General features: G+C 32.8%; 1 protein-coding gene across 2 annotated transcripts in view; it reads left to right on the forward strand.

Moving 5' to 3' along the window:
- The window catches only part of LOC146539343 (uncharacterized), a 171,107-nt gene that overhangs the window by 62,512 nt on the left and 81,578 nt on the right, over positions 1 to 27,017 (forward strand). Inside the window, exon 1 of one of the 2 annotated variants that reach the window (XM_085208256.1) lies at positions 13,279 to 13,522. The exons of the other annotated variant lie outside the window; for it this stretch is intronic. The gene's annotated coding sequence lies outside the window, so the exon portion shown is untranslated. Of the gene's footprint in view, positions 1 to 13,278; positions 13,523 to 27,017 lie in introns of those variants that run through there. 2 annotated transcript variants of the gene reach the window in all.

Consider the following 27,017-nt stretch of genomic DNA (forward strand, 5'->3'; position numbering starts at 1 on the left):
AAAAAGATATTTATTATATTTATATTAAGTTATATTTTATTATCGTATCTGCTTGTAGGGGCGATGGTTCCTGGTTCGATTCCCACTCGGAGGACTCGGACTTTTTGCCTATTCTGATTTATATTATATGGGATACAAAATGACAATGACGTACGTTATAGCTGTACAATTACATAGCTCACTGTACCTTTTTGAACTGACAACACTGATATCACTGACATCTCTTTGCTAAATTACAATTCGAAACTGCTTGTAGAAGTTATCATCATCTAAATTAAAATATTTTGATTCCACTTGAATTATACAGTACAATAGTTTTGCAAATCGTATCGTTTACGTCTTGTTGAAGTTATGTCACATAAGAATCCATTTGTTAGTACATTTATTTAGCGTCAAACATATTACGTTATTATTATAGTACTAAAGTTGGCGTGAGTGAGCTAAAGTTTTCACTCGGAGTAAACATTATTATTCTCATTTTCTCTCTCTCTGATAACGTCCATCACTCAAGATGCAATGTCTCGAAAGTAAGCCCATGTCGCTTACACTCTTGTAACCTCCACTCGCCAAGACTTGTGCCGAGAGCTTCTGAGAGGTGCCTGACGAGGGCTTCCAGCTTACCATCATGCAAGATATAAATAAGAATTGAAGAATATCCTTCATGTATGGATATTGCTAACGACTTATATAGAAAATAATAATTATATGTAAATACAATTTACATATAAATTGAAAATTTTATATAACCGCTCTCTTGTGTTATACAACAAGCAATGTTTTACTATTGTTTCTTAGTGTCAAAGATAATATTATTGTTTGTATGCTGGAGTTATGTCATGTTAAAGTTTATGTAAGACTAGTCGTCATCCGCGTCTTGGTTTACGGTGGACTTTGAGACGTAGAAACGAAAATACCGTCTTTTTCCTTTCTCATAGGAATTTCAAGATTTTTTCTTAGTGCTTAAGTACTAAGAAAAAATCTTGAAATACTTCTTAAGTAGGTAGGCTACATTTTTAATTTTAACTTTCCTGTGCATTGTCACTCAGTAACGGAAGAGCTTTATAGATAAATAAATAAAATAACACGTTTAAACAATTTTTATTTTATTTAACTTTAAAATCAATAATAATAATTACATAAATTTATAAATAAATATTGTATTTTTTTTACTTAATAATCTTTTTAGTTTTCTCTTTCTTCTGTTTACGTTTTCAACAGATTTACAAATACCATCATCTTTTCAATTGAGCAAATTGACAAATACAAACAAATCGATTTTAAATTCACTCAGATATCGATTGTAGGAATTAATATCGATTATTCGCAGTAAATTTTATGATGGTCGCCGATGATTGAGCTCTGAAGTAGTTCAAGGAAGAGGTCAGACTTCAGAGAGACGATGACAGATGAACGTCAACGGAGCTGCCATTGTTAGAGCTCGTCTAAAGACAGCTTTTGTTTAGTCTATGTATCTATTATTATACATACATATACTTTAGTTTCGAATTAAAGAACTTGTCTTCTGAATTAGGAAGTCAATATTCAATAAAAATAAATATTTATCGTTTTTGTAATATTTGTATTTAATTTGTATTGTGTGTATTTGTTTTAACGTCTTCCGGTCCCCAAGTGGGAAGCGAACTCGCAACCGTCGTTTACTGTCCTTACGGTAATTTATAAGTATTCGTAGTAGTAATATGTAATATTGGAAGAAATGAATTATTTGTCGCTGTTACTCAAGTGCATCAGTAAGAAAACCTGCTCTAAATAGTGTAGATACAAATCTACGTAATGTATAATGTATGAAGGAAGTACTCGGTGCTTGTGGCTAATTAAGTGGCGCTACAAGACTATTAATGTATACATGCCTATCTCATATACACTAGCAAGGTAGACGAAAGAATATATTTGAGAAAGAGTGTAATTAAATTGTTTTTTGTTTTCCCAAAATCTTGAAAAAAGGGAAAATCTTGAAAATTACGGAGAAAGTGGGGAACGGAGTGTTTAAGCACTAAGTTCTTTCTACTTAACCTGAGCGGGAGACGGATGGAACTAAATAACACCTGTTTCACCCATTCAAATATATATAAATTCATTTTAAAAAGAAAATATTATTTTATAAAGTACATAATATATATTCATTTGGTATCACCATCATAACTCTCGCTTAGAACAAGTCGATGAAGCTACTCAGCTAATTCAAGCGGTCATTTTCACACCCATCCATAGCCTAACGGTCTAATAAGCTGCTTACAGTTAAATTGAACCTGGGACATTATGCGATATGTACTTATTTTGCAATTTTATCGACTGTACACTTGGAGATAAATGTAAGTTAATATTACCTTTAATTAAAGGTAAATTGGTAACTACCAAAACTGCGTTAGTAGTGGCGCAGGGATACTAGCGTGTGACTGTAAATGCGACAACTTGTGGGTTCGATTTCCACTCGAATTAATTAATATTTTCATGTATTCGCTCTAATATCCAGACAAAGTGCAGTTGACACGACGTGGAGTTAAGTGGAGAGCGGAGTGTTATAACACTAGGCCTACAGCCTACCCTGATACATCCGGGATACCGGATAAAGCTAAAAAAAAAGAAAAAATTTTTTCACTTGCATATTATGTGTTAAAAATATGGCATATTTCGAACTGTACTAACATATTATATTTTAATAACATTAATTAATACCTAATTGTATTATACTATAGTATTTGGTGTCCTTAAATATTTACTACAACAGCATATTAATTTCGTTAATTGGAAACTTTGATTAAATTCCAACACAAAATCGATATAAAGACCCATTGGAACTTAATGAAATTAGATATAATAATTAATTAGCTAGTCTTATTCATGGCCTCTCGTACCTCTTATCTATTATCTTACAATTGTAAATTTGTATAGGAATTTGAATTAAATATTTGTTATTTATTTATAAAGTAGGTATCTAATATTTTATTATATTTAACAGTTTCAAACTATATCCCATGTAAAATAGGGAAAGCAATAAAAAAATCTAGTCTTGAATTCATATTATCTTGCAGCATTGAGTCCCGCCACCCCACACGCAACGTGAGTTTGGTGGAAGGGGAGTGTCTTGATGGAGAATGGAGTATCTTCACACTAGGTTCCTTCTGCCTAACCTGGTGTGTGCGGGAGCTTCTTCACTATCATAAGAACTGAAGATGTAATCCACATTTTAAGTCATCAGGTTACTGAGAAGTGTATCTCATAGAGCTTGCAAGATTTCACATACTCTTACACACGGCACGGCATAGTAAAAAATAATTAGAATTATAATAATATTAGTATAATATAAGTTTTCTGCTATCACTACTCATATTTAGATATTGTTTTAAAGTAAATGTCTCTGGTTGACTCTAACGTAATTTAGTAGATAAATATTCTAAATTTATCTCAAATAGCAACACCGATTTGTAAGTGTAGTTTAAAATTGCTATTATAAATATATCTGTTATTATGTAAAATGGCGACGTTAATTTATATGTATTGAAAGCTTTATACTTTCAGGAAAGCAACGAAAATTTCGATTTGTTTTGTTTATTTGTTTTGATCACTATATAACACGAATAGGTTTCCATTTAGATTAACTATAACTTTTAATGTATGATTAAAATTTTGTATAAGGACAGTTGTGACGAAGGGGCACAAGTGTGAGACAAGCGCGACGGGCTATGGGTTTGATTTCTATTCGAGCAAATGAAATAATTAATATTTTAATTTTTTTTTGCTCTGGTATCGAGGCAAAAGTATACAACGGTGATATACCTAAAAGTAGCATGATAATTTGATGTCACTTTCAAAAAGCGAAAGCGACCCGTAATACGAAAAACGTACAATCCCGAATTTGTTACAAAAACCTACGCAACCAATCATCCATAATAAGCTTTATTCACTGATAACTCCAGCACCAAAAGCTAGGTTTTATTTATAGAGCAAGTTGATTGCACAAGTACCAACATTTCCTTAAGAATGCGGACTACACGTTGGCCGTCCTTGGTCGTAAGCTGGCTGCTACGGTCAAACAGACCGTAGTAAATCCACTCTGATGCGAATATTTCGACAACTTATTGAGACATTTGTAAATTATAAGCATGCTTTCTGTTGGTTAAATTGGTGCATGTTGAAGCCTCTGGTTAAAACCTGCAAGTTTGTTCGGTGATGACGCTAACTTTGAGAGGGCCCCACTTTTAATTTAGTAAGTACTCATATTGTTTTAACTACATATTAGATTAATAATCCTCAAAATTTCAGCTTGAATTGCTTGAAAGCTTTTAAAACGACGTAGGTTTGGGGGCAATGGGATCTTGGGCTATAAGTATCGTGACTATTTTATCACACGTTTTTTTATCGTGGCATTTTTATAAAAATGTAACTTATAGCCATCTCTTCTAACTTTTTGGTCAAAATTTAATTTAATTTTTCTATATTTTAAAATGTTTTCAATTATTGTTAGTATTTAAATACTATAATGGGAAGCGGATGGGTCCAAAGAGCTGAGGATCGAGTGTGGTGGCGAGAATTGGGGAATTGGCCAGCAGCAGTCCAGCAGTGGACAAAAGATGGTTGTTGATGATGATGATAATTTAAATACATTTTAATTTTAAACTCATACATTAAATTATTTGACTTTATCATAGAAATAGGTCAGTCATTCTTTATTCGTATTACTTCAAGAATATATTATTTAAATGAGCATGAGATCTATTCACAGCAATCGAGTAACAAACCATACAGGCTTAGGGTTGGATGGGTGCCATGTTGGAACTTACATATGGATTTGCTATTTTGGAAATAATAAACATAATATTATGATAATGTCTTAGAAATAATATAAGTTGTGACATATAGATGAGTTCTGTTAATTTTTTTGTAAATAAATAAAAAAATCGGTCAATGTAAGTAGGACTAGTCCACTGAGGGTTCCGGATCAATTTCAAGACGGTAGGAACTGCAACTTATGCAACCTGACCCCTACCTGAAACTTAAATTCGCGTGCATATGGATCAATTTTTATGAATTGTTTTTAACTGTAATATAAATTTGAAAAAAAAACCGATCTCTTATAAGAATTTTTTATAGACATTTAATTGAAAAAAATTACAAACTTATATTTCCATTTCATTTCATACAAAATGCATACACCTCCATTCTTAAGTGTGCCTGTTATAAGTTGCACTTCCCGTTTACCTACACGAAATTCCTGATATTGACACGGAACCCTCGACGAGCGGGTCCGACTCGCACTTGACCCGTTTTTTTTGTATATTATGTCATTGGTTTTTGCGCATCCTTTGTCGGGAGATCGCGTGCACTTAAACACGGCGTTTTGCATGACGGCTGGCAAATTATAGCTGTTAAAAATATAGCTTTCACTTTTTGCGGGAATGAATAAATATTGCTTGGAATGTATAGGCTAACTTTTTTAAATAATACAGTTTAATGTTACTATATGAATTTCTCTTTGTCTTGAGAAATCGTTGGTGCCTAGAGAACGAAGTGATTTATCACTAGGTTCCCTCTGCCTACTCTGCTATATGCGGGTTACAGTGCGAAGCTATATTTATCAATTATTTAAAGGCTCTGTCTATATACAGATATGAGAAATACCTGAAAGGAACAGTTTTTGATTTACATTACAAAAATATTTAAGGTATATTTGTATTCATTCACACCAAAACGACAATTTAAGTTAATCCTTTCAAAGAACAACCCGGTTTATAATTAGGAGAATATATTAGAAAATAGTGATAAATAAAAGAACGGGTACGAGAACGGTTACGATCACATCACGTACTCGTACATCGTACGTGTCACGTAGAACAGGTGTTCTACACACTGAAATTATAAACAATTAGTATATAATTTTTGACTTAACTCTACTACTAGTTTTTCTAGAGATGTGCTGATAATTTAGGCTTCGTACTAGAAAAATTGTTTCAGCTTTAATAAATCATTTGTAAGGTATAAAAAGGCACTCAATTCTTTTATATTCTTTTGTACGATTAAAAAGATAGATCCTGTTATAAATATGACTTTAAAGTACATGAAAAAAATAACAAAGAGATTTTTCTCTCTATTGGCGGAGAATAAAATTACCTGCACATCGCTACATATAAAAATTACAAAAATATAAAGTTATTTATAATTAACGTATTGGTTTCTATTATTTATAGTTTACAAGCAGCCTTAGCTATTTTACGTGTGCGGCATTTCTAACTAAATGCTTTGATATCGGGGGCTTCCGCGGCAACTTTGATCTCCCACACGTAAATCTGTTCAGTGACAAATAGCCCAATAGTGATAGATGCCCCTTTTATACATAGTTCGGGGGCCTATAATACATTTTTGCCTCGCGGGTGCCTCTTGTTTGTTTGTTTGTCTTGTTTTGTGGATTTTGGACAATGATATGTTGTCATGTTATTTTATTCTTACAGTCAGTGTGAAGGTTACTTCTTTTTTATTCTCGGTCCAAAATGTATTGCAAATTCATCTTTACCTGCTGTCAGTTCATGCTGTTCTCCGTTTTCGCTTTGTTTTCTTTCCCATTAACCTTTTTGATGCAACCCACTGTGCCTGCCCATCAATTTTTACATCAACCCCGCATGCTTGACACGTTGTTCACGTGACAGTCCTCCAAAGTTCGAAAGTCAACAATAGTCTTCCCCTACCTCTCTTTCCACTCACTTTTCCTCCACAAATCGTTTAGTGATTAATATAATTTTAATTACAAGAAAAAGATATCAACGCCATCAGACATGAAAATTTTTCTTGCAATTAATTATTATTAATTATTACCTCAGCTTAAGTTAATACATAATTATATTATTATGAATACAAAAGCTACTTTAGTTTACATTAACGCTGTGTAAACAACTGAAAATATTTGTATTATTACTCTGAAAGCGTTCGTTGACTTTTCCAAGTTTATTATTAAGGAAGGAGGAGGCTACAACCTTTGGTTACTATTTTTTTAGCTTCACGTTCTATCCCGCACATAGTAGTAAGCAGAGGGAACCTGGGAACCTAATATGAAGGCACTTCGTTCCCATGAATATATTTTCGTTATCCACTATCCGTCGAATTCTTGAAGTATTACGTTTTATGTTCCGGAACGTCATATTTTGCCTTGTTACCAGTGCAGACAAATTAAAATATTAAATATTTCATGCCTCCGAGTGGGAATTGAACCCACGTCCGTTACGTTTTACACACGTATATTTAACGCAAATGAATAATTTACCACTCATAGAGTAAGTTATTATTTTAAAAAAATCATAGTATTTTTATAGAGTTCCATCAGATTAAAAAAAAAGTTCTTCAGAGACCGTCACACGAGTATCGAATTCGCGACGATAGCTGTATAAGTCAATATTCCAAATATATACATAAATATATTTTTGCTTTCCCGCTGTATCCCGCATATAGCGTGCTAGGCAGAGAAAGCCTAGTATGAAGATACTCGTCTATTGCCCTTTTTCCATTTTTGCTCCATGCATCTCATTTCCCCGAGTTGGAATCGAACCCACAATCGTCACGTTTAAACTGGCACGCTTGTACTCCTGGGGAGCTGTTATAAAATAAATAGAGAAAAATTTATTCACGTATAGCAAAACTGTTCCTTACTCCTGCCTTTAGTATTTACTACAGCTAATATAGAAATGAAAACACTATTGTTTATAAAACAAATATATTATAAAATAACGTGAGTGCTACTTGTTTTAGATGAACTTGGTCGATAAGTTTATATGCATATATTACGTAACATTCGATTAGATTTGGTGCGTCCAGTAAAGTGGCATAACTCATAAAATATATTTAAATATATATATATATATATATATATATACGAAAATTAATTATTGTGTGCAATTTATGCATTCAAATATATATTTTTTTTTTGTTAAAATTTTACTGGTTTTTCTGGTTAATTTAGGTGGCGCTCGCCTTGTTACTAGAGCGGGGAAATGAAAATATTAATAATTAATTAATAATTCGTTCCCCCCATTCTGATATCGATTCAGAATCGAACCCATAGCCGTCGCGTTTTCAGTCACACGCTTGTGCCACTCCGGCCTCATCGTAACCGATACGGTGTAAGAAATTGAAACTTTAAACTTATTGCTCTCTTCATGTTTCTGTTAATTATTTTATTATGATAATCATAAAGTAAATAAATATATGAGGTGTGAAAATTATATCGTTATAGGTGTTGAGTAATTCTATAACCGGCGATATATCAGATCTGATCGCATGATATATTAAGTTAGATTAAGTTACGAAATGGAAATCTTGTAGATTCTCAGACATAATGTCAAAAATCATTTCCATGAGGAAGGTCTTGCATGCCTTACGTCAATTTACATATATCATGGTTCTTCACTTCAGTTTCTTCTTTGCTTTATATTGAGTATAGCGCAGCGGCACTGTATCTGACTGTAAACGTGACAGTAGATTCTCACACGAGGGAATTAATTATTATCATTTCTTTCGTCAATTTCTGTACGAGTATAGTAAATATTATTGTTTTTCATTTCATTTTTTTGTTTTACTTTGAGGCCTATAGTGCAGCGGTAGCCTCTGTAAGCGTTACGATGTTGGTTTTCATTCCCACCCCATTTGAGTGTAATAAGATAACGCATGGCGTTGTATTTCACCATTTAACATGCAATGTATCGAAAATTTGACAGGGCGCGGAGCAGAGAACCTGCCTAGATTGTTATATGTGAACAGTGAAGCTAAAAAATACAAATACATTAATACAGACCACACATAAGTGGAGAGTGCAAGGTTCTAAATGTAATTCGTTATCGTCCTGGAAGGGTAACAGTACTGTGCAAACTTGATTAGAGGTGCCGCTCGCTTGTATGGTTTGTTTTTATCATTAATTAATTTGTGTATAGAGCAAGCTTTTACTTAAGTTACATTGCACGGTTTTGCTTACTTTTGTAGTGTTTTTTTTTGTTTGATGCATCTACCAAGTACCTATAGCAGGATAGTGAGAGAAAATATAGTGTCAAGACATTCTGCTTTCCACCCAATTTTTAAAATTGTAATTTGTGTATCATGTAATCTCATTTTCGTGTGTCTAAATTTTCGCCTATTGAAAACGGCGAAATAAAATTATTTCAATACAATCATAATAATTATTGGGAATTGAACTCACTACTATTGTATATAAGTACAGGTAGCCGATGACTCACTCTATCATGACGGCTTTTAATATCCTATCCTATATCTTATAAAACAAAGTCGCTTTTCGTGTCTGTCTGTTGTTTCTAACTCTTCTTCTTCTAAACCAACCAAACGGATTTTGATGCGTCCTTCACCATTAAGTCGGGTGTTTTTCGTAGAAGGTTTATATATAGTTTATTATTTGTACATTCTTATGTAAATTAACATAAATACGATAAATATGTATAAAGTCCTACCCGTTGAGACACTTTTGCGCATGCGCTGCTCTAATGGTAAGTACTACATGAAAAAACGTACTGGAGTATTGTTCCTCTTAATAAGATCTACAAAAAAGTCCGCGACGGCATATTCGTATCTTTTAAGAATAACGTGTAGTGATCATTTTTCTGTCTAAAAATAATAATTTCAACATATTTTTTATTGTGAGGGATATTTTTCCATAATGGTATTAATCCTTATCCTTTAAAATACTTTATTAATTTTCTATGTTAAACGATGATAAAACTTGCTTTTCACACTATTTCGAAATTGCGAATAATTTTACAGAAAAACGCATTTAATTGTTGACACATCCCGCCGTTGATACATCAGTTGTATGTTACTACTAAGTTTCACTTATCCCTTACTCTCAGCATATAAATAAGTATATTAGTTACGTTGGCCATTAAATGTAGATCAAAACTGTCTTTTACTGTTTTTCATTTTAATAAGTACTTTAGAAGTTGTTACTATATCAAAAAATCCTTGCTGCGAAACGGCTCTCCACTCGCCATTGTCGCCGCGCCCGCCTGCCTTACACGCATCGGTGGTTCAGTGGTAGAATGCTCGCCTGCCATGTGGGCGGCCCGGGTTTGATTCTCGGCCGATGCATTCTATTTAATTTTCCTCACAGGAAGCCACGTAGTGCTTGCTTTTTATCAGGGACAGATTACTCTCTTCAGCATTAACCACAAGCTCGAAAAAAAAACCCGCCTGCCTCTATAGCAACAAAGATTTAGATGCGTTTGCACGTATTGAATAATTGGAGTTGAATGTATTATTTCAGCGCGATATATTTGGTTTCATATTTTTTGTAGTAGTTATTAGTAGGTAGGTTTTTGTTTATAATTTCTTCCGTTTAAAAATAATCATTTAACTATGTAAAAATAATCATTTAAATATATTTTAATAAGTACTTGAAAACATTAGTAGCACAGATTTAAAATTACGGTACCTACCTCCTTGCTGTTAGAAACAATTGGAAAATGCGGGTTGCATTAGGGTTTAATTAATTTTCCTATTTTCTTAAGTGCTTTGCAAACATACATTATATAAATAATCCAGTAGTAAAAGCGGGCGAAGCCGCAAGAGGGTCGCTAGTAATGTATAAATCACTCGCACAACATAAAATATGGAGAAAGCAAAATCCAAGGAGAAATAATATTCCAGCTTCAAATGTACAATGAAATTTAAAGTCATGTAAAGTTTGGCTAGCATCGATATCTGACGTGAACATGGGTAGCGACCACGGAAGCGAGGGTCTGTGCGCCTACTGATTTATCGATACAAAAAGTCACTGTAAAACAGAGAAATGTAATCATATATATATTTATATGATATTTTTAGAAATCAGAAACGGGAAAACAAACAAATTAGGCACCCCCCTTAATTTAATTTAAAACTAACCCTTATAAGTATGAATTAACAATATTTCCAATTACATATAAAATATATAATTAAAAAATACAGCTTCACACATGAATTTATAGAGGAAACCTAGTGTCGGGACACTCCGATTCTCACTTCCCGGTTTTTATTGTCCATTTTCTAGACATTGAGATCTACTCAATATACAATATACAGTGAGTATCGAACCCATAGCCCTTGTTAGAAGATGCCGATGTATGACGAATTAAATTTAAATAAAAATGGTAGAGTTCGCTAATAAGGTTACAAGGTATTATAATCTATCTATTGAATTGAACGTATAGGCTTTGTAAAATAAAAAAAATAAATATATTCAATTTTTAGCATTCATTTACATAGTGATGTCCATAAATCATACTTGCATGTGACAAATCTCATGATAGTATCTCAAAAATTTCATACTTATAAGTCATTAGATGATTTTCGTATGAATAATTCATTTCTCCGGCGACTGTTCCCAATACTTACAGAGTGTTAAATTCGTCAAGTTGCTAAGAAAATATTTGATTTTATGAATCTGTATGGCATTGTGGTTTAGTTGAAGAATGTCCTAATTATACGCGACGGTTATGGGTTCGTCTTGAGTTGGGGAAATGTTTATTTAATTTTTTCTCCCTTTGTTTTCTAATCTAGTTTTAAAAAGTTCTTTCTGTACTTTTTAACATTTTTTTTGAGATTTTACGTGTATAGTGATGGTACTCAGTTGAATTCATTACCTCAAATAGGATTACAACCTATAAACTTCACGTTTATAGATGGACTACTCAATTATATGCAATTTTTTCCTTATTATAATTATTTCTATCACAATTTAATATACATATAGACACAAAGGCTTTATACATTTTTTCATACAATTTATATATCTTCAAGTTAACACGTAGTTTAACTACATTCCCCATAGATATATAGCTCACGTATGTAACTCACGTAAATTGTATTGATTTCGACACAATTCTAAATTTCTTTCAATTTTGTTATTCTCTATAAGCTGTGAACATTAGGAAATTACACAAAAAAGTTAAAGTTAAAAACGTGATTTGCTTAGATATAGGCGACTAGTGAGATATACCGTAACACGCGGTAATAGCGGTAAAGGCGTTAATATCCGCTTAATGTCAAATATCTAGGATTTATGTGGAGAGTGGAGAACGGAGTGTCTTGAAACTAAGTACTACTTTGAAGGGCACTCCACCCTGCAAGAAGTATGAAACTTATTTGGATTATTTACAACATATTTTGAGAATAACACAAATGATTTTGAAATTCTCTTATAATAATAAAAGTATATTTTGTATAATAATAATAACAAAAATAACATGAATATTGATATTCTTAACTGTTAATACAAACTTTAAACTTGCATCACTTATAAAGCATTGGCGCGGTGGCTCATAACAATTACCACGCTTACAACTTTAGTGCAAATAAGCAACCCTCCAGAATAACTTATAATATACTTAAACACCTGACCATAGAGCTCAATTTCAAACACCACCCAAATAATAACTACCTAGGACAATAAGATCAAGTACACCAGCAGGTACGGTCCGTTCTCAAACAATGGGTATTTAAAAGGAAACAATTTGTGGCCTTTTACTTGCAAATCAATGCATAAAGTAACAGAATGGACCAGCTTTAATATAAGCTTTGCAAGAAAGCTATCGCGAAGCTCGTTAGCGTTGTAGCATTAAATAGTGGTGGATGAATGCTTTACGTGAGTTCGTGAACGCTAATTTTGTTACAAAAGAATATTCTGTTTTATGTCTATTTAGATTTTAAGTTCATATTTATATTTAAATTTTCTATTATAATATACAGTATATGATAGCTTAAAAATATTTCTGTAAAATAAAATTAAAATTATAATAGGCGGAATATTCTTGCTGAAACTTAAGTTGTGTTTTAAGTTTTAAGTTGTAAAAGTTTTACGATAATCTAGTATTGAGACACTCCGTTCCATTAAAATACTCCACGCCCTTCCTCAACTTTCCGCAGAAATCTCGCTTTTGCCTTGTTTTCACCACGAGGAAATGAAAATATCAAATATTTCATTCCCTTAGAATAATCTATAGTCGAATCTACAACCGTCGCGTTAACAGTATCACGCTTGTAACCAAGAACCATGACGGCCTCTTGAATCTCGTTCATACTTTAATTTTACTTTACTGGTCAATAATACTTGTTAATCACCTTAAAATTTTAAAATTCTATACGTATTCGTGAATGTAATTTAAAAAATATATAATTTAACTATCAGAATAGTAAAGTACAGATATAATGCACATATGAGTAACGGTAACACCACGTAATATAACATATGAAACAATTGCGAAAGCTCTTCAGTCAGCTTCAATGGTAGCGTGGCCGCGCCGTAGTCACGCAGTGCCCTGCGCACGCGCATCCAGCAACCACGCGCGATCCTATATAACTATAAAGAAGATTAATCATTTAAAAATTATAATTATTATAACTTTATTTTTTTATTTTTGTAGGTGGTTAATAGGATATTTTTTATCTGTGAGTTTTTTTAATGAGTGATTTTTTTTTCGATTGTGCTGTGTAGTGATGTGCACTGTGATTTCAGACATGAAAAGTGATTTTTGTTTGACAGGTAATATTTTAATTATAATATTTATTTTTTTAATAATAATATTTATTTATTATTAAAAAAATTGTTATTAAATATTTATGTATTATATTTGAAAACAAGCTAATAATACTTATTACAAATTTTGTTAATAAAACAAGAAATTAAGAATTGTGAATAATTCACATTTCTTATAAACATATTATAAAATAATAATAAAATATTTGATTTAGGAGGAGGATCTATTACTATACATTAAAATACTTAATCAATATGTTCTTAAAAATTTGTTTTAAAAAAAAACCCCAATTTTGATGATACATCCAATATCAATATTCTCACTTTATTTAAATTAATTACTACACTGCTAATTATTATTGATTATGCACAAAGTGAATTAGACTTACACTTTTTTTCTAAAACAAACTCAGATTGTCTAACAAATAAATAATTTATTTCATACAAAAACAAGTATGTAACAATACGTGCAATAACTAAATAACTGTTTTAAATGTCGATCATTAAATTTTTTTTGTAAAAGAATTATAATTTTCACTCAATATTTAAACTATAACTTACTAAGTCTTGTTTTAGTTTTTATTTATTTATTGGGACATTATTAAGTTAATAAAAAACGTTATTGTTAAATTATTTTGAAAATTGACAACAAGACTCAAAGGAAAAAAGCTTTGTTTGTTATCTAGCTGAGATATTGCAAAAAGTTTCATTTAACTACAACAAATATACTCGTAGATACGTCAAAAACATCAGTTAAGCCACTGCAAAAATTGCTTATTCAAAGTGTACATAGCAGATTTAGCTCCAAGGACTCCGTCGTGGTGCACCGACATAACGACTGCAAACGCTTGTGGGGTCGATTCCTACTCTGAAGAATAAGTTACTAAATATTTTCACGTCTTCGCTCTGGTAACAAGATAAAAAGTATCGTTGAGTTCCGCCGCTCCACACGCGATATTTCGGGAATTGGACGGAGTGCCTTAGCACTAGGTTCTCTCCGCCTACCCTGCTATATCAGGGATTCTGCGTGAAGTTATGCATGTTTTGCGTTAGATAACGTAAAAAATATGTCAGGGGAAGTAAATCTTAAACAGCAGTTCTAACACGATAACTTTATAAAACATTAGTTAAGTAGTTTTTTTGTAACAAACAAACATCAAGCCCAAAAATTAAGCCATCACCTAACAAATGAGGGAACCTAAGAGATACATCTATCAGTGTGAACATTTTAAATAAGCTACGAGTAGACAATTTCAAGAGCAAAATAAGTATAAATCACTGCAGCGGTGGGCTCCAGCCGCCCTGCGCTGAAATGTTGATGACTCCGACTTCGACTATGACTCAAGTGAGAAACTTCGGCGTTTATGGTTATGTTATATTTTATGACTTTGTTATGATTATATTATGACTTTATTATAACTATATTAGGTAATAAAGTGTTGGACGATTTTCAAGAGGCACAGGTTCGAGTCCCACTGCTTTAATTTTTTTTTGTATCCTTAATGTGGTATTACTAGAGAGTTGTTAGATAGATTTATCTGCCTTCACGTCCCTTGTGGATTCTATTCCCACTCGGCGGAATTAAAAACGCGGCGTTAGGTTTCGCGGCTTAACACGTAACGGAATGTCTTAAAACTAAGCTCCCTCTGTCTATCCTGTTCTACATATGTGTGATACACGAGATAATAATACAAAAAAAAGGCATCCGTCTATAATTTAAGCATTGCAACTTGAGCGTCTCAAGATATCCTATAGACGTAATATTTTGACAAACCGTAATCTTGAGGCTCGAGCGAAGGTAAATATTTTAATAATACCATTGAAATTGCAATAAGACCTCTGAAGTAATAACATTTGTATGAATAACGTCTCGTTATGTTCCACAGGTAGCTGATTTCTTCAATTTATTTTGCTATTAACGTTGTCGATTATGATATAGCTATCATAAAGTTGGTAATAAATATTTAAATATATTAAATAAAGCTGTAGAAGCGCAGTGGCAATACCTACCTGGACGGTAGTGGTTCAATTCCCACTTGGGGAATTTGACAAGTATGAGTTTTTTTTTACGTTACGTTTTTATATAGAGTACTAGTGGGCCCGGACGCGGCTACGCCCGCGAAAGTATAAGCCTAAATAATTAAAATAAGTTAAAAAATAATAATAAGTGGAGATTTATTATTAGAAAAAATATCTGAGTAACCGAAACGAACAAACAAAAGAAGTAAAAGTAACTAAAGGAAAATTTTAATATTAGAAAAAGTACCTAAAGTTTGCCGTGCGCGTGCACTAAACATTTTTCTATATTAATTAATTATTAATTTTTGCGAACAATATTAAATAAAATCCGAAATGATTAAAATTACGATATTTTAAGTGTATAAAACCGGTATAGATAACCGAACTGAGATAAATTAATTATAAGCAGCAAATAATTACATAAAAAATAATAATAATTTGAAAATATATAAAAAATTACAAAACCATCAAAGTCATCTGCCCGTTCGCGTCGGTCATACTATACCACTCGTAGGCTAGGTCATTTGAAATCAGTGACATCTCCTTATTTATTAGAATGTTATACAGTAAACTATAATTTCAATCTAGATAAAATGCTAAAAGTGACTATTATATTTATTTTCATAAGGATGAATATCAAATTATAGAAATGATCTAATTTTTGTTAATGTATACAAATCGCGCCATGTATGCATTAAGCAAAGTCACTTTGGGTGACGTTTTCTTAAAACAACAAACTTTGCAAGCCGTTGCTTAGCAACGCGTAGCGACGATTGTTATTAACATGGCGGAGTAAATTGCATGTCAAATTAAATGTATTTTAATATATTAGTATATATCGACAATATTACAAATATAAGAAAAAAAAGTATCCTATGTTCATCCCGGTACTCTCATGTATCTCTATATGTGTATTTTATTACAATTAAATTAGCGGTTTGGCCCTGATTGCGTAAAAGACAGACAGACAGACAGACAGACAGAGTTACTTTCGAATTTATAATATAGGTATGGATTCTGAACTTTTCATTTTGGAAAATGAAATCTAAAGGACTTTAAAAACATATAAGAATGAGAAAATTTCACCAAGAGGTGTGAGTTCGAGTCCTTAATTACCAACCAATCTTATTTTACATTTGTTTAAATTGTGTTATAGAATATGCTAGAAACAATGTATCGCTTTTTTATGAGGAATATTTACACATTTAAAAAAATATGTTAACATAAATTTTAACACTCGTTAAATTGAACCTGCAGCTTCCGGTATTTAATCATTGACCCCAATAACTCGGTTACGTCAAAATCGTAGTTTAATTTATTTTCTAAGTATAAACAAACAAATCTACGTTATAATAAGAAATGTATAAGTAGTATATATATCTATACGAGTATCTTACCTACTCTCATACATTCACTTTCCTCATACAAGCAGTTATCAAAACAAAAATATTTTAATGAGCACGTAATGGCCCGGACGGACGAGATTTTAAATATTTAAGTTAAATGATCAATTTCAAATCAAGCGATAGAAAGAAACGGATTTAAACACCTAATACTCACTTTCTGAGAAACTTTTGATATAACGATTTAATAAACACCGATAGAGAATATCAACGGAGGATCATAACACTAGGTTTCATTTGCCTATGTGCGGGATATAGCGTAAAGCTAAAAAAAATAAAAATAAAAATAAGAAAAAAACTCAGGTATATTAAATTGAAGCTACTTTATTAATTAATTTATGCTTAGAATTCTTTGACTTAGCTTTATAGTTCTGCATAAAAAAAAGTTTTATTTAAGACCGTAGTTGTGCGGTGGGACACAGTGTCTAACGTCTATACCTACTACCTACGTATTAAAAGCAGTGGAATCTATTAATAGAATCTTAAGCTAGACGCTTCATCCCACATATAACAGGGTAGACCCTGGTAAGAAGAGACTAAGTTCTCGAGACATAGCGGCTTGGGTGGCGGAATTCAACGCCGCGCTTTGCACTTTCAGCATGAGGAAATGAGAATATTCAATTACCCCGAGTTTAAAGCGCAACCTCAACCATAGCATTTACAGGCACTGTTCCACGACGCCCTCATATAATGCTACTCCTCAAAATTTTCTGGGTAATTATTATTTATTTTTAAGCTTCACGCTCAATCCCGCTTATAGCAGAGTAGGCATTAGGAACCTGGGAACCTAGGGTTAAGACACCCATTCAAACAGTTCCATTACATTCCGCCGGATTCTTGAGATATTGAGTAGCGTAACTCAACGCCGCGTTTTGCCTGGTTACCAGAGCGAAGAAGATATTAAACATTACACTCCCCCGAGTAGAAATCGAACTCTCGACCGTCACGTTTACAGGCGCACACTTATATTTCTGCGCCACGAGGGCCTCTAGGCAATTCATAAATATAAATTAGTTATTAAATAAACTAAAAGTGTATAATTATAATGGATCCATACTTACAATATCATGTCGATAACATCTGAAACCAAAATCCCAGTTTAAATTTCCATACTAATCATCTATAATGAATTTCTCATATTATTACAAGCGGAAGTGATTTTACTTTTTATTTCTTCACAGCTTACTTAATTATCTAATTAAATATATCTAAATATTAGTTTCTTTAACACTATCACATCACTATTTCGACATCATTCGTTGGTCTATGAGAAGATGCGTTAAAATAGTTTCATATGCATGCTGTTATGTTATCTGCTGCATTTTTCTGGTTAGGTATTGACAAAATTCATATTTGACGCCATAGTATTCCATAAAAATATATATATTATTTTTTTAGGTTCATACTTTTAAGTTGGGAACCTATTTTCATGATAGTCCATTCCTATTAGGACACTTCTGTTCCCCATTTTTCGCTGAATTCTGTAGGCATTACGTGTTGAGTGGCGGAACTCAGCACCGGAGAAATATTTGATAGATTTGATATATTTTGAACGGAGTGCCTTAACTCTGGAATCTCTCAGCCTACCCTGCAATGGAGGAGAAGCGTCAAGCTGTGAATGTGATAGCTGAGACTGAAGTTAGGCGATTCCTGGTTATCAGTTGTCTGTATACAAAATATACTAACCCATCTTTGAATAGAATTTGTATGTTATCTTATCTTGTTATTTAATTCTTCGAATTTAAGTTAACTATTGTCTATGTTCTATAGATGGATATCTTTTCTATTTTTGTTTCTTTTACAGAAAAATTAAAAAGTGTTAATTTTAAAACATTATCCTATCATATTAAATGTTTACTACATTTAAGTAAGGAGGAAATATATATATTTAAAAAATTATAAATATAAATATTTAAAATATTTTTCTAATGAAATATGCGTATACGGTAAGTATATGATTTTATGAAATAATAAATATAGTTACATGAGATTAGTATCAATCAATATACGTTCCGAAAAGAAGTTATTAAACGTAACTCTCCTCTTTTTATTCTCCGCTCTCCGCCTCTTATAAAGTGAGCCCCAAATATAATTTACATTATGAGAGAGTTACTACATATATTTTGAACTTACGTTTACAATATTGTACCTACATTCAATGCTCGTGCCCCAACACTACGACAGCATGTAGCCTGTATTCATTCCATATTTGGTGTCAGTTATCCACTTTAGTAAGTTATTCGCTTATCTTGTTATAGCTATTACAATTCAAATGCCACCAAGTTGTAAATTCTAATCAATTCATAAATATCCTAAATCGTAACAGAAGGCTGAGCGATTTGTGGTCTATTATATTAAATCAACATGCCATATATATTTATAATATATTAGAATTATATATGACATAAATGTTTTTAAATGAAAACGATGATAGCGAATTCGATTCTCAGATCATAAATATTAAGACATAGTTAAACTTCTAACTGATCTTAGTATGGTTTGAGTTGTTAGCTTCACAATGTATCACAGAGTAATATAAATAGTAGGACAGATAGAGTCAAGATATTCCATTCTCCGCTTAATAACCGAATACGAGACACTCCGCGTTGATTGTTCGAACGCAACGTTGCACTTTGTCTATGTGGAGCAGGGAACTAAAAAATAATACATATCTTGGATAATCGAATCTACATCCTTCGTCCCATTCTTATGTTACTTAAATGAATTGTAGTATTATATCAATTAATTATAATTGCCCTTAAAAATTCAAATCGAAGAACGAAATTTAACTAAGTAAATACTTTATCTAAATCGCATACTGCTATAGAGATAATAATGTCAAAAATTTATCAATAACCCCTAAAATACGCCCAATTTACATATTTGTGGAGTTCTTAAAATTGCATAACAAAATATTTCATATATCTGGCAACATTCCCAGGTAGAATTATTTCGGGCCTTATCGATCTTTGTTCGGCCAATTCTTCAGTATACGAGTATTGTACGTGAAACAAAACTAAACTTATTTTATGTATTGATAGCATCGTTCCCCTTCAACTTCAGAAACAATGGTCGTCGGCAAAATATAAAATAAATTGAAATATTCGATCAGATTTGTCCGTTTTTAGAATTCAAATAAAATGGTACAAATTTATGAGATAGTTATTAGGGTAAGCTCTTTTGTGTTGCCACCCAACGTGAGTTGAGCGAAATATTTAGAAAAAAAATCATATATTACCAATTACATATTAGTAACCAGAAGCATGGTATTTTAAAACATGGAAGAGAGTGGAACGAAGTGGTTAGTTTAATGGAAAAAAAAAAGTGGACATTTACATCAATTTTGGAATTGGACTATATACACATTAACATTTTGATCCTGAATCGATTTACGCAAAATTCTTGACTGAATAAATATTAAACTTTTTCATTACCGCTCTCGCTGTCCGTTGAATGCCGTCATTCAATATGCAATGTCTTAAAAACTGGGTGTAAAGCGGGAAAAGGAGTGTCTTAACATTAGGTTCCCTCTATATACAGCAGGGTGTGCTATGCGTGAAAAAACGTAAAACTGCTGTTTTCTATTAAGAACGCCATTATCTATATATATAAAAAGGACTTGTCCTCACTGACTGAGGTAAGACGCACGCACAGCCGTAACCGCTGTGCGTAGAAACTTGAAATTTGGACAGATGTTTACTTTCGTAATCTGGACATCCACTAAGAAAGGATTTTGAAAAATTTTTACCCTAAAGGGCTGAAATAGGGGTTTAAAGTTTGTATGGAAAAAAATTGAAATCGGCGCCGATTTTTATAAAATTTGAAATTTAGATTTTTAAAAGTATTTAATTGAACACATGTTTCATCGTTTTTTAGAATTCTCCCCCTAAGGGTGTAAATAAGGGGTTGAAAGTTTGTATGGATTTTTTTTAAATCGCCGCCGATTTTTATAAAATTTGAAATTTAGACTCTTAAAAATATTTTATTGAACACATGTTTCATGGGTTATTAGAATTCACCCCTAAATACGCAAGTGAAGTTGCGCGCGTCCGCTAGTTGTTATATATATCAAGTATATACTTGTTACACAATACCTAGATAAGCGGTAGCATTGGGATAACTGCTTAAAATCATAATTTTATTCAAGCAATATCGATAATCTTACTTACTCTGTGACACAAGTCATGTAAATCATACCCCATAGGCTATTAGAAAACAAACAATGAGAAAAAGAAACAAACACAATATTTATTGTTCGTTCGGACTTTTGAAGTCATTGCGGCGTTCCTGTTGCTATGTCAACCGTGGTTTATATAGCTTCATATTTCTTCTTAATAGTTGCTTATTTTATATCCATTGTAAGCACATTGGTCGTGAGTTCGATTCTTAGTCGGGGCAAATTATTTTCATTTTTGTATCCGTGTAGCACAAAGTGCGGTGTTGAGATCAGCTACTTAACACACAATGTTTTAAAAATTCTAGGAAAGTGGGGAACGGATTGTCTTAACTTGATGCTCCCTTTGTCTACTCTACTTGTGGGATACAGCGTGTAGTTTTAAAAATATGTTTTTCTTTACAAAAAGAACAATATATTTTACGGTATAAGTAGAGATAATTTTGTCGCACTTAACTTCTTTATTAATTTTTATTGTACCGTAACTCTACCTAACTATCTCTGATAGCTAGGCAAAGCGACGCGTTAAGTTCCGCCCCTCAACACGTAATGCCTAGTTTAATAGAACTCAATAGAATGTGTGGAACAGAAATGTCTCTAAAGGATAAGTAATGTCTTAACACTGGATTCCCAGGTTCTCTCTGTCTACACTGTAATATGTGTTGTACGGCATGGAAAAATATATATAGATTACTTCAAGCGTAGGCGGCTTCCTTCAAACACGTGAGTTATTTCGTTTTAAGATAGTAAAGAAAACAATAGGTAAATACCATTTACATATTACAATCTCAATGAGTATTTTTACTTGTTCTAAAGTAGCGACCGACACGTGTTACCGATTTGGAGACAACTTGGTAAAACAAGTGCACCATTTGGATAAGGATAAACGACGTTATTATCATTATTACTAATGCTTACAACTTTTCCTTTTTTTAGGTTCTCACTATATAGGATAGGCAGAGAGAAATTAGTGTGAACACTCCGTTCTCAAGTACTGCTTAATTTTCCGGACATTGCTTGTTGAGTTGATAAATTTAAAAAAAATCTCCTGACAAAATGTAACAAAATGGAAGCTCTAATGCTCGTAACTTTTGATTGCGTTGACTTAGAAGATATATTTTTTCTGTCCTTCACGGAACCATTGATCTGAATATTTGGTATTACTTCAGCTCAGATCTCGATCTCGACAGACAGACAGACGAGTTCCATTTTTAAATTTTGAGGTACGGAACCCAAAAAAGAGAAAGAGAGATAAGTAAGACGTAAGAAGCCACAAACTTCAATCACAATGTAACATAAAGTGACTTTGCGACCAATTTGGATAACAGTTTTAAAGAAATAGGGGCAGCGGGATGAAAACAATGAGGACCGCATCGTAAAATGTAGGTACGCCGGACGCGTACGGTCGAAAAGGAAAACCAAGTAGATAAAGTGTACGACTGTAAATTCGACGATTGTGGGTTCGATTCTGTCTTCGATCTGTTTAGTTTTATAACATAATTATGATATAATTTACATAAAAAGACTTTTCGCACACAAATTCTTAAATTATTCCAAATATCACAGAATAGGAGTAATATAAGTTTATAATTAACATACTATTCATTTTCAAGTCACGTATTTCTGTGTACGAAAAGACCTTCCTTACGTTTATTTATACAGATTACCTTAATTAACTATGTTATATCCATGAGGGGGCGTCGTGGCAGTTACCACCGCAAGGAAAAAAATATATTTCAAGACAAAAAGCCATGCCATTTTTTCATTATATATTTGTTCGACGTCACCACGCTGTTACACGGCAACGAAGCGAGGGTATTACTGAAGAAGAGTGAAAGAAAGATGAATGCTGTGGAGATGCAATCTCTATACAGGGTCAGCTTAGCTGATCGAATCCGCAAGGAGGAGATACACAGAATGGTGGGTACTTGCAAGGATGTCACGTTGAGAATGATGAAGAACGTACTGCTGATTTTGGGGCAAGCAATATCTTAACACTTAAGTTCTCTGTACGAATCCTAAAAAAATCCAGCGATCATAGAATAAGCGTGAAACATAAATATCCTTCACGCTTTTCCCCTCAAAGATAATTTATACAAAGTTCCATTTACAGCAACAAAACCACAGTTCCTATCACCTCATATTTATGTATTAATTGAAAGTTTCAGCACGTCCGCGTGCTGATTGGTCGATAAATCAAATAAGTTATCAATTATTGCGCCTACAGCGATAGTTCCGTGGAATTTATTAGCTATTACTGGTAAAGCGACGTAGTACCGTTGTATGGGGGAATTGGGCGTGATATATATCTTAGTTATTATTTGCTCTAGATTTTACATAGTTTTGTTTGTTTTAAGCGTTTAATGGTGAGTACGTAAGAATGTAAAACTGTGTTCTTTTTCCGAAAAGCAATAGGTTCCATTTTCGTATATATTTTTATGTTTGTTTTCCTTTTTTCTTCTTTCTTCATCATTTGTGAACCTTAAAACCCTGATACCTTTTGCTGCTTGAAAGATTCCTTCCCAATGGTTCTTCCCATTGGTCCTTCCCATTGGAGAAGACTCTACCCCGAAATCTGTATCAAATGATAGAATCCGATGGAAATCGAGGAAAACCTCCGAATTTTATAAGCACGTACGTATTTGACATAACTTCCTAAAAATAAGTAAATTGTTTTTGTGTAAATATTTCGTAAACCCATTTTGCCTATAGGTGACCTCCGCTTGCACACTGACTGACTGATTTACTGTAAATAGATATAAAATGTTAATGCTGCTAAGATTGCTCGTGGCCTAGATCCTATAGAAATATGGCTCTTTAACTAATATTTGTTATTTGATACTCCGACACTGGATATTAATTCGGATTGGTAAAACTGTTTAACAGCGTACCAGCGCAGCGTGCCGTTTGAATTCTTGTACATAATTTTATATGAGGTTTTTTTTTGCCTTTATGACTAGAAATCATCGTGGTGCAGCAGCATAGCATCTGACTGTAAGCTCGACGGTTGTGAGCTCGAATCCTATTCGAGGCAATACTTTATTATCATTTCCACGCTCTGGTAGCAAGACAAAGCGCGACGATGACTTTTGTCACCCAACATGCTATGTTTCTAAAATTGGGGGTTGGGTTACTTAACACCTGGTCTCCTCTAACCATATTTAAGTTAACAGTCTTAAAAATAATTCTGAAGAAATTATGAGAAAATTATGAGAAAGCGGACCTGCAGTGGGTTAGCTTTGTTCTTACGTATATAACAACGCTTACATATATTTACAACGCTCTTTACTTGAACCTAAGATACCTCTCTTTCGCACAAAAGCAATCTCCAAGTCAGTTCAATTGTGCAATCCACTCAGGACTATCAGAGTTCACGCGCCACACCACGACGCTATTGAGTTATTTGACGTTTTGACTAATTTACACGCGGCGTTGTCACACTGTGACATAAATGCATTTGGCAAGTCCACGGGAGTGATGATTCATTATAATGATATTTAATTAGTGACTTCGTTTAGTGGTTTTGAATTAAATCAGGTACAGCAAAAAGGTAGGTTGGAGGAACATAGTGTTAAGACACTCCGTTTCCCACTTTCCGGTGAATTCTCGAGGCATTGCGTCTTGAGTAGCGGAACTCACTGTCGCTGTCGATACGAATGATTCATTTCATTTTCATTTCATTTCATAACATAGTTAAAAAAAAAAACAAAAAAAAATCCATAAGAAACTTTTTAGTTTATCTAAAAATAATTAATTCTATCATTAGTATGAATAGTGTTTAAAGTAAAAATATGTGCGTTATCAGTCTAAGCGTGAACTGCACCGTCTTTGTTTCCTTTGAGGTTTGACTAATATATAGATATAGATATAATTATATAGTCATATATTATTCTATTCTTTACGTATGGAAGGTAAATACCAAAGATAATAATTTAGTTGTACAATTAGCATTAATTCTTCAAATCTAACTAGAATAGTCCCGCTGAAACCGTCATGGCACAGCGGCAGACGCGACGATTGTGGATTCGGCTCAAAGTAAAAAAAACAAAGAGCAACGTTAAGTGTGTGAAAACGAAGTGTCTTAACACTAATTCTGTTTATACTGCTGTATGCGTAAAACTAAAAAATAGTACCACCTAGCTATCTGGGCTATAGGAAAATTAAATTAATGTACGATATTTTAACATTAAAAATAACATTAGACACCTTAGTGTCTATCAGGTTATATTATGTATTAAGAAAAATCTCGATAATTGGGCGGAAACTAGGTCTTACTGTTATATGCAAAACATACCCCGTAAAATACCTCGAAAACCTATCCGTTTGTTTGCACCACCGCAACGGAGAACAAAATTAGGATCTAATTCTCCTATTACAAGGCTTAGCTCACTTTATAATAAAAAATGTAGTGTGTCCACGAATATTGATATCTTTAAAATGTCTTTAACAGCTTTTAAGAAAGCAACACAATGTGTGTAAATTATGTTATTACTGATGCTCCTGGTTATGTACCTATTTATGGTATATATGTATGTGTGTATTCCTTAATCTAGTTTTTAGTATATTTTTATGTAATTTTGATACGCGCTTATTTATTTGCAAACCTATGTTTATATAAATTACCATTTCACGATTGTTCACAACCACTTTATATTGCATGCAGTGTTTATCTTTAAGTGGCAATACATTAATTGTTTTTAGTTTTTAAGTTAGATTTACTGAAATGTAACAATGTATGAGCCGTTGATAAACTTAATAAAATAAATAAATAAATAAATATTGAAATTACAATTACAATTACAATGCTTAAAATGATTGACCTCCTAACTAAATTTAAAAATTATAAAACTAAAAAAATGGCCTATTTATGTTGTGCTTGGGACAAACCGATCTCAGTATTGTGTACCAGGCACCAGGCACCAGGCGCCACCCAGACACCAACACCCATTGTTAAGTATAACTTTGAAGTGTAAACAAATGATTCTTTTACCCACTTTACTTGGAATTGACATCTTCAATGATCGACTGACGTTTTTATGGGTCGGTCAGCATTATGAGGCAGAAAATTTGTGAAATGGTCACGCAAATTTATGAAGATATCTTTAAAATTCTCTATAGGGACCTTCATGGCTTAGTGGAACAGCATCTAACTGTAAGGACGATAGCGTGTTCGATCCACATTCCCTGAATTTAAAGATTATATTTGTTTTAGTTTAGTTTCTCCGCACTGGTAGACAGAACGCGGCGTTAAGTGCCGCCGCTAAACACGCGATGTCTTGCAAATTGAGCGGAAAATGGAAAAAGCTGCTTCTGCCTACCTCTGCCTTGCTATGCGGGAAAAACGCGAAGCTACTTTAAAAATTCTTTCGTATATTTCGGCGTAGATCGAATATTACAGCATAATATTTTCAGATTTTTTTGTAAATTTTGATGTAGAGAGGTAAATATCTACGAAGCAAATGAAAAAAGAAATATTATAAAAGTATAGCAAGATCAGAATTATACATAACAAATTTTAAAAAGTCCATGAACGGGTATCGAACCTAAAATCATTTTAAACAGTTAAACACGTATCAACTGCCAAGGTGGCGTCAACAATTTTTTCTCATGTCATTTCAGAACAGACAGACGTGGACATTATTTGAGGTCCTTCAAAAGTAACACGATTCTTTTAAATTCTGTGTAAACAATAAAAAAAATGTGTATAAAAAAAGTGAAAAAAAAATGAAATATGCACTTTTGTCAACACTCTGCTGTCAAGGGGAAAATTTGCGTTATATTTAAACACTTTTTTAAAACCGTCACTAATTTACGATGACAAGACCTGTCAGTCACTGTGCTGTGTCACTTTCGTTTTAATTTTAAACACTTTGAAAAAACACTTAGCCATTGAAAATTCCTTTGA

The sequence above is a fragment of the Heliconius melpomene genome, chromosome 4 (assembly GCF_056956725.1).
Source record: "Heliconius melpomene rosina isolate 202511_hmr_F chromosome 4, ASM5695672v1, whole genome shotgun sequence".
Taxonomy (NCBI): domain Eukaryota; kingdom Metazoa; phylum Arthropoda; class Insecta; order Lepidoptera; family Nymphalidae; genus Heliconius; species Heliconius melpomene.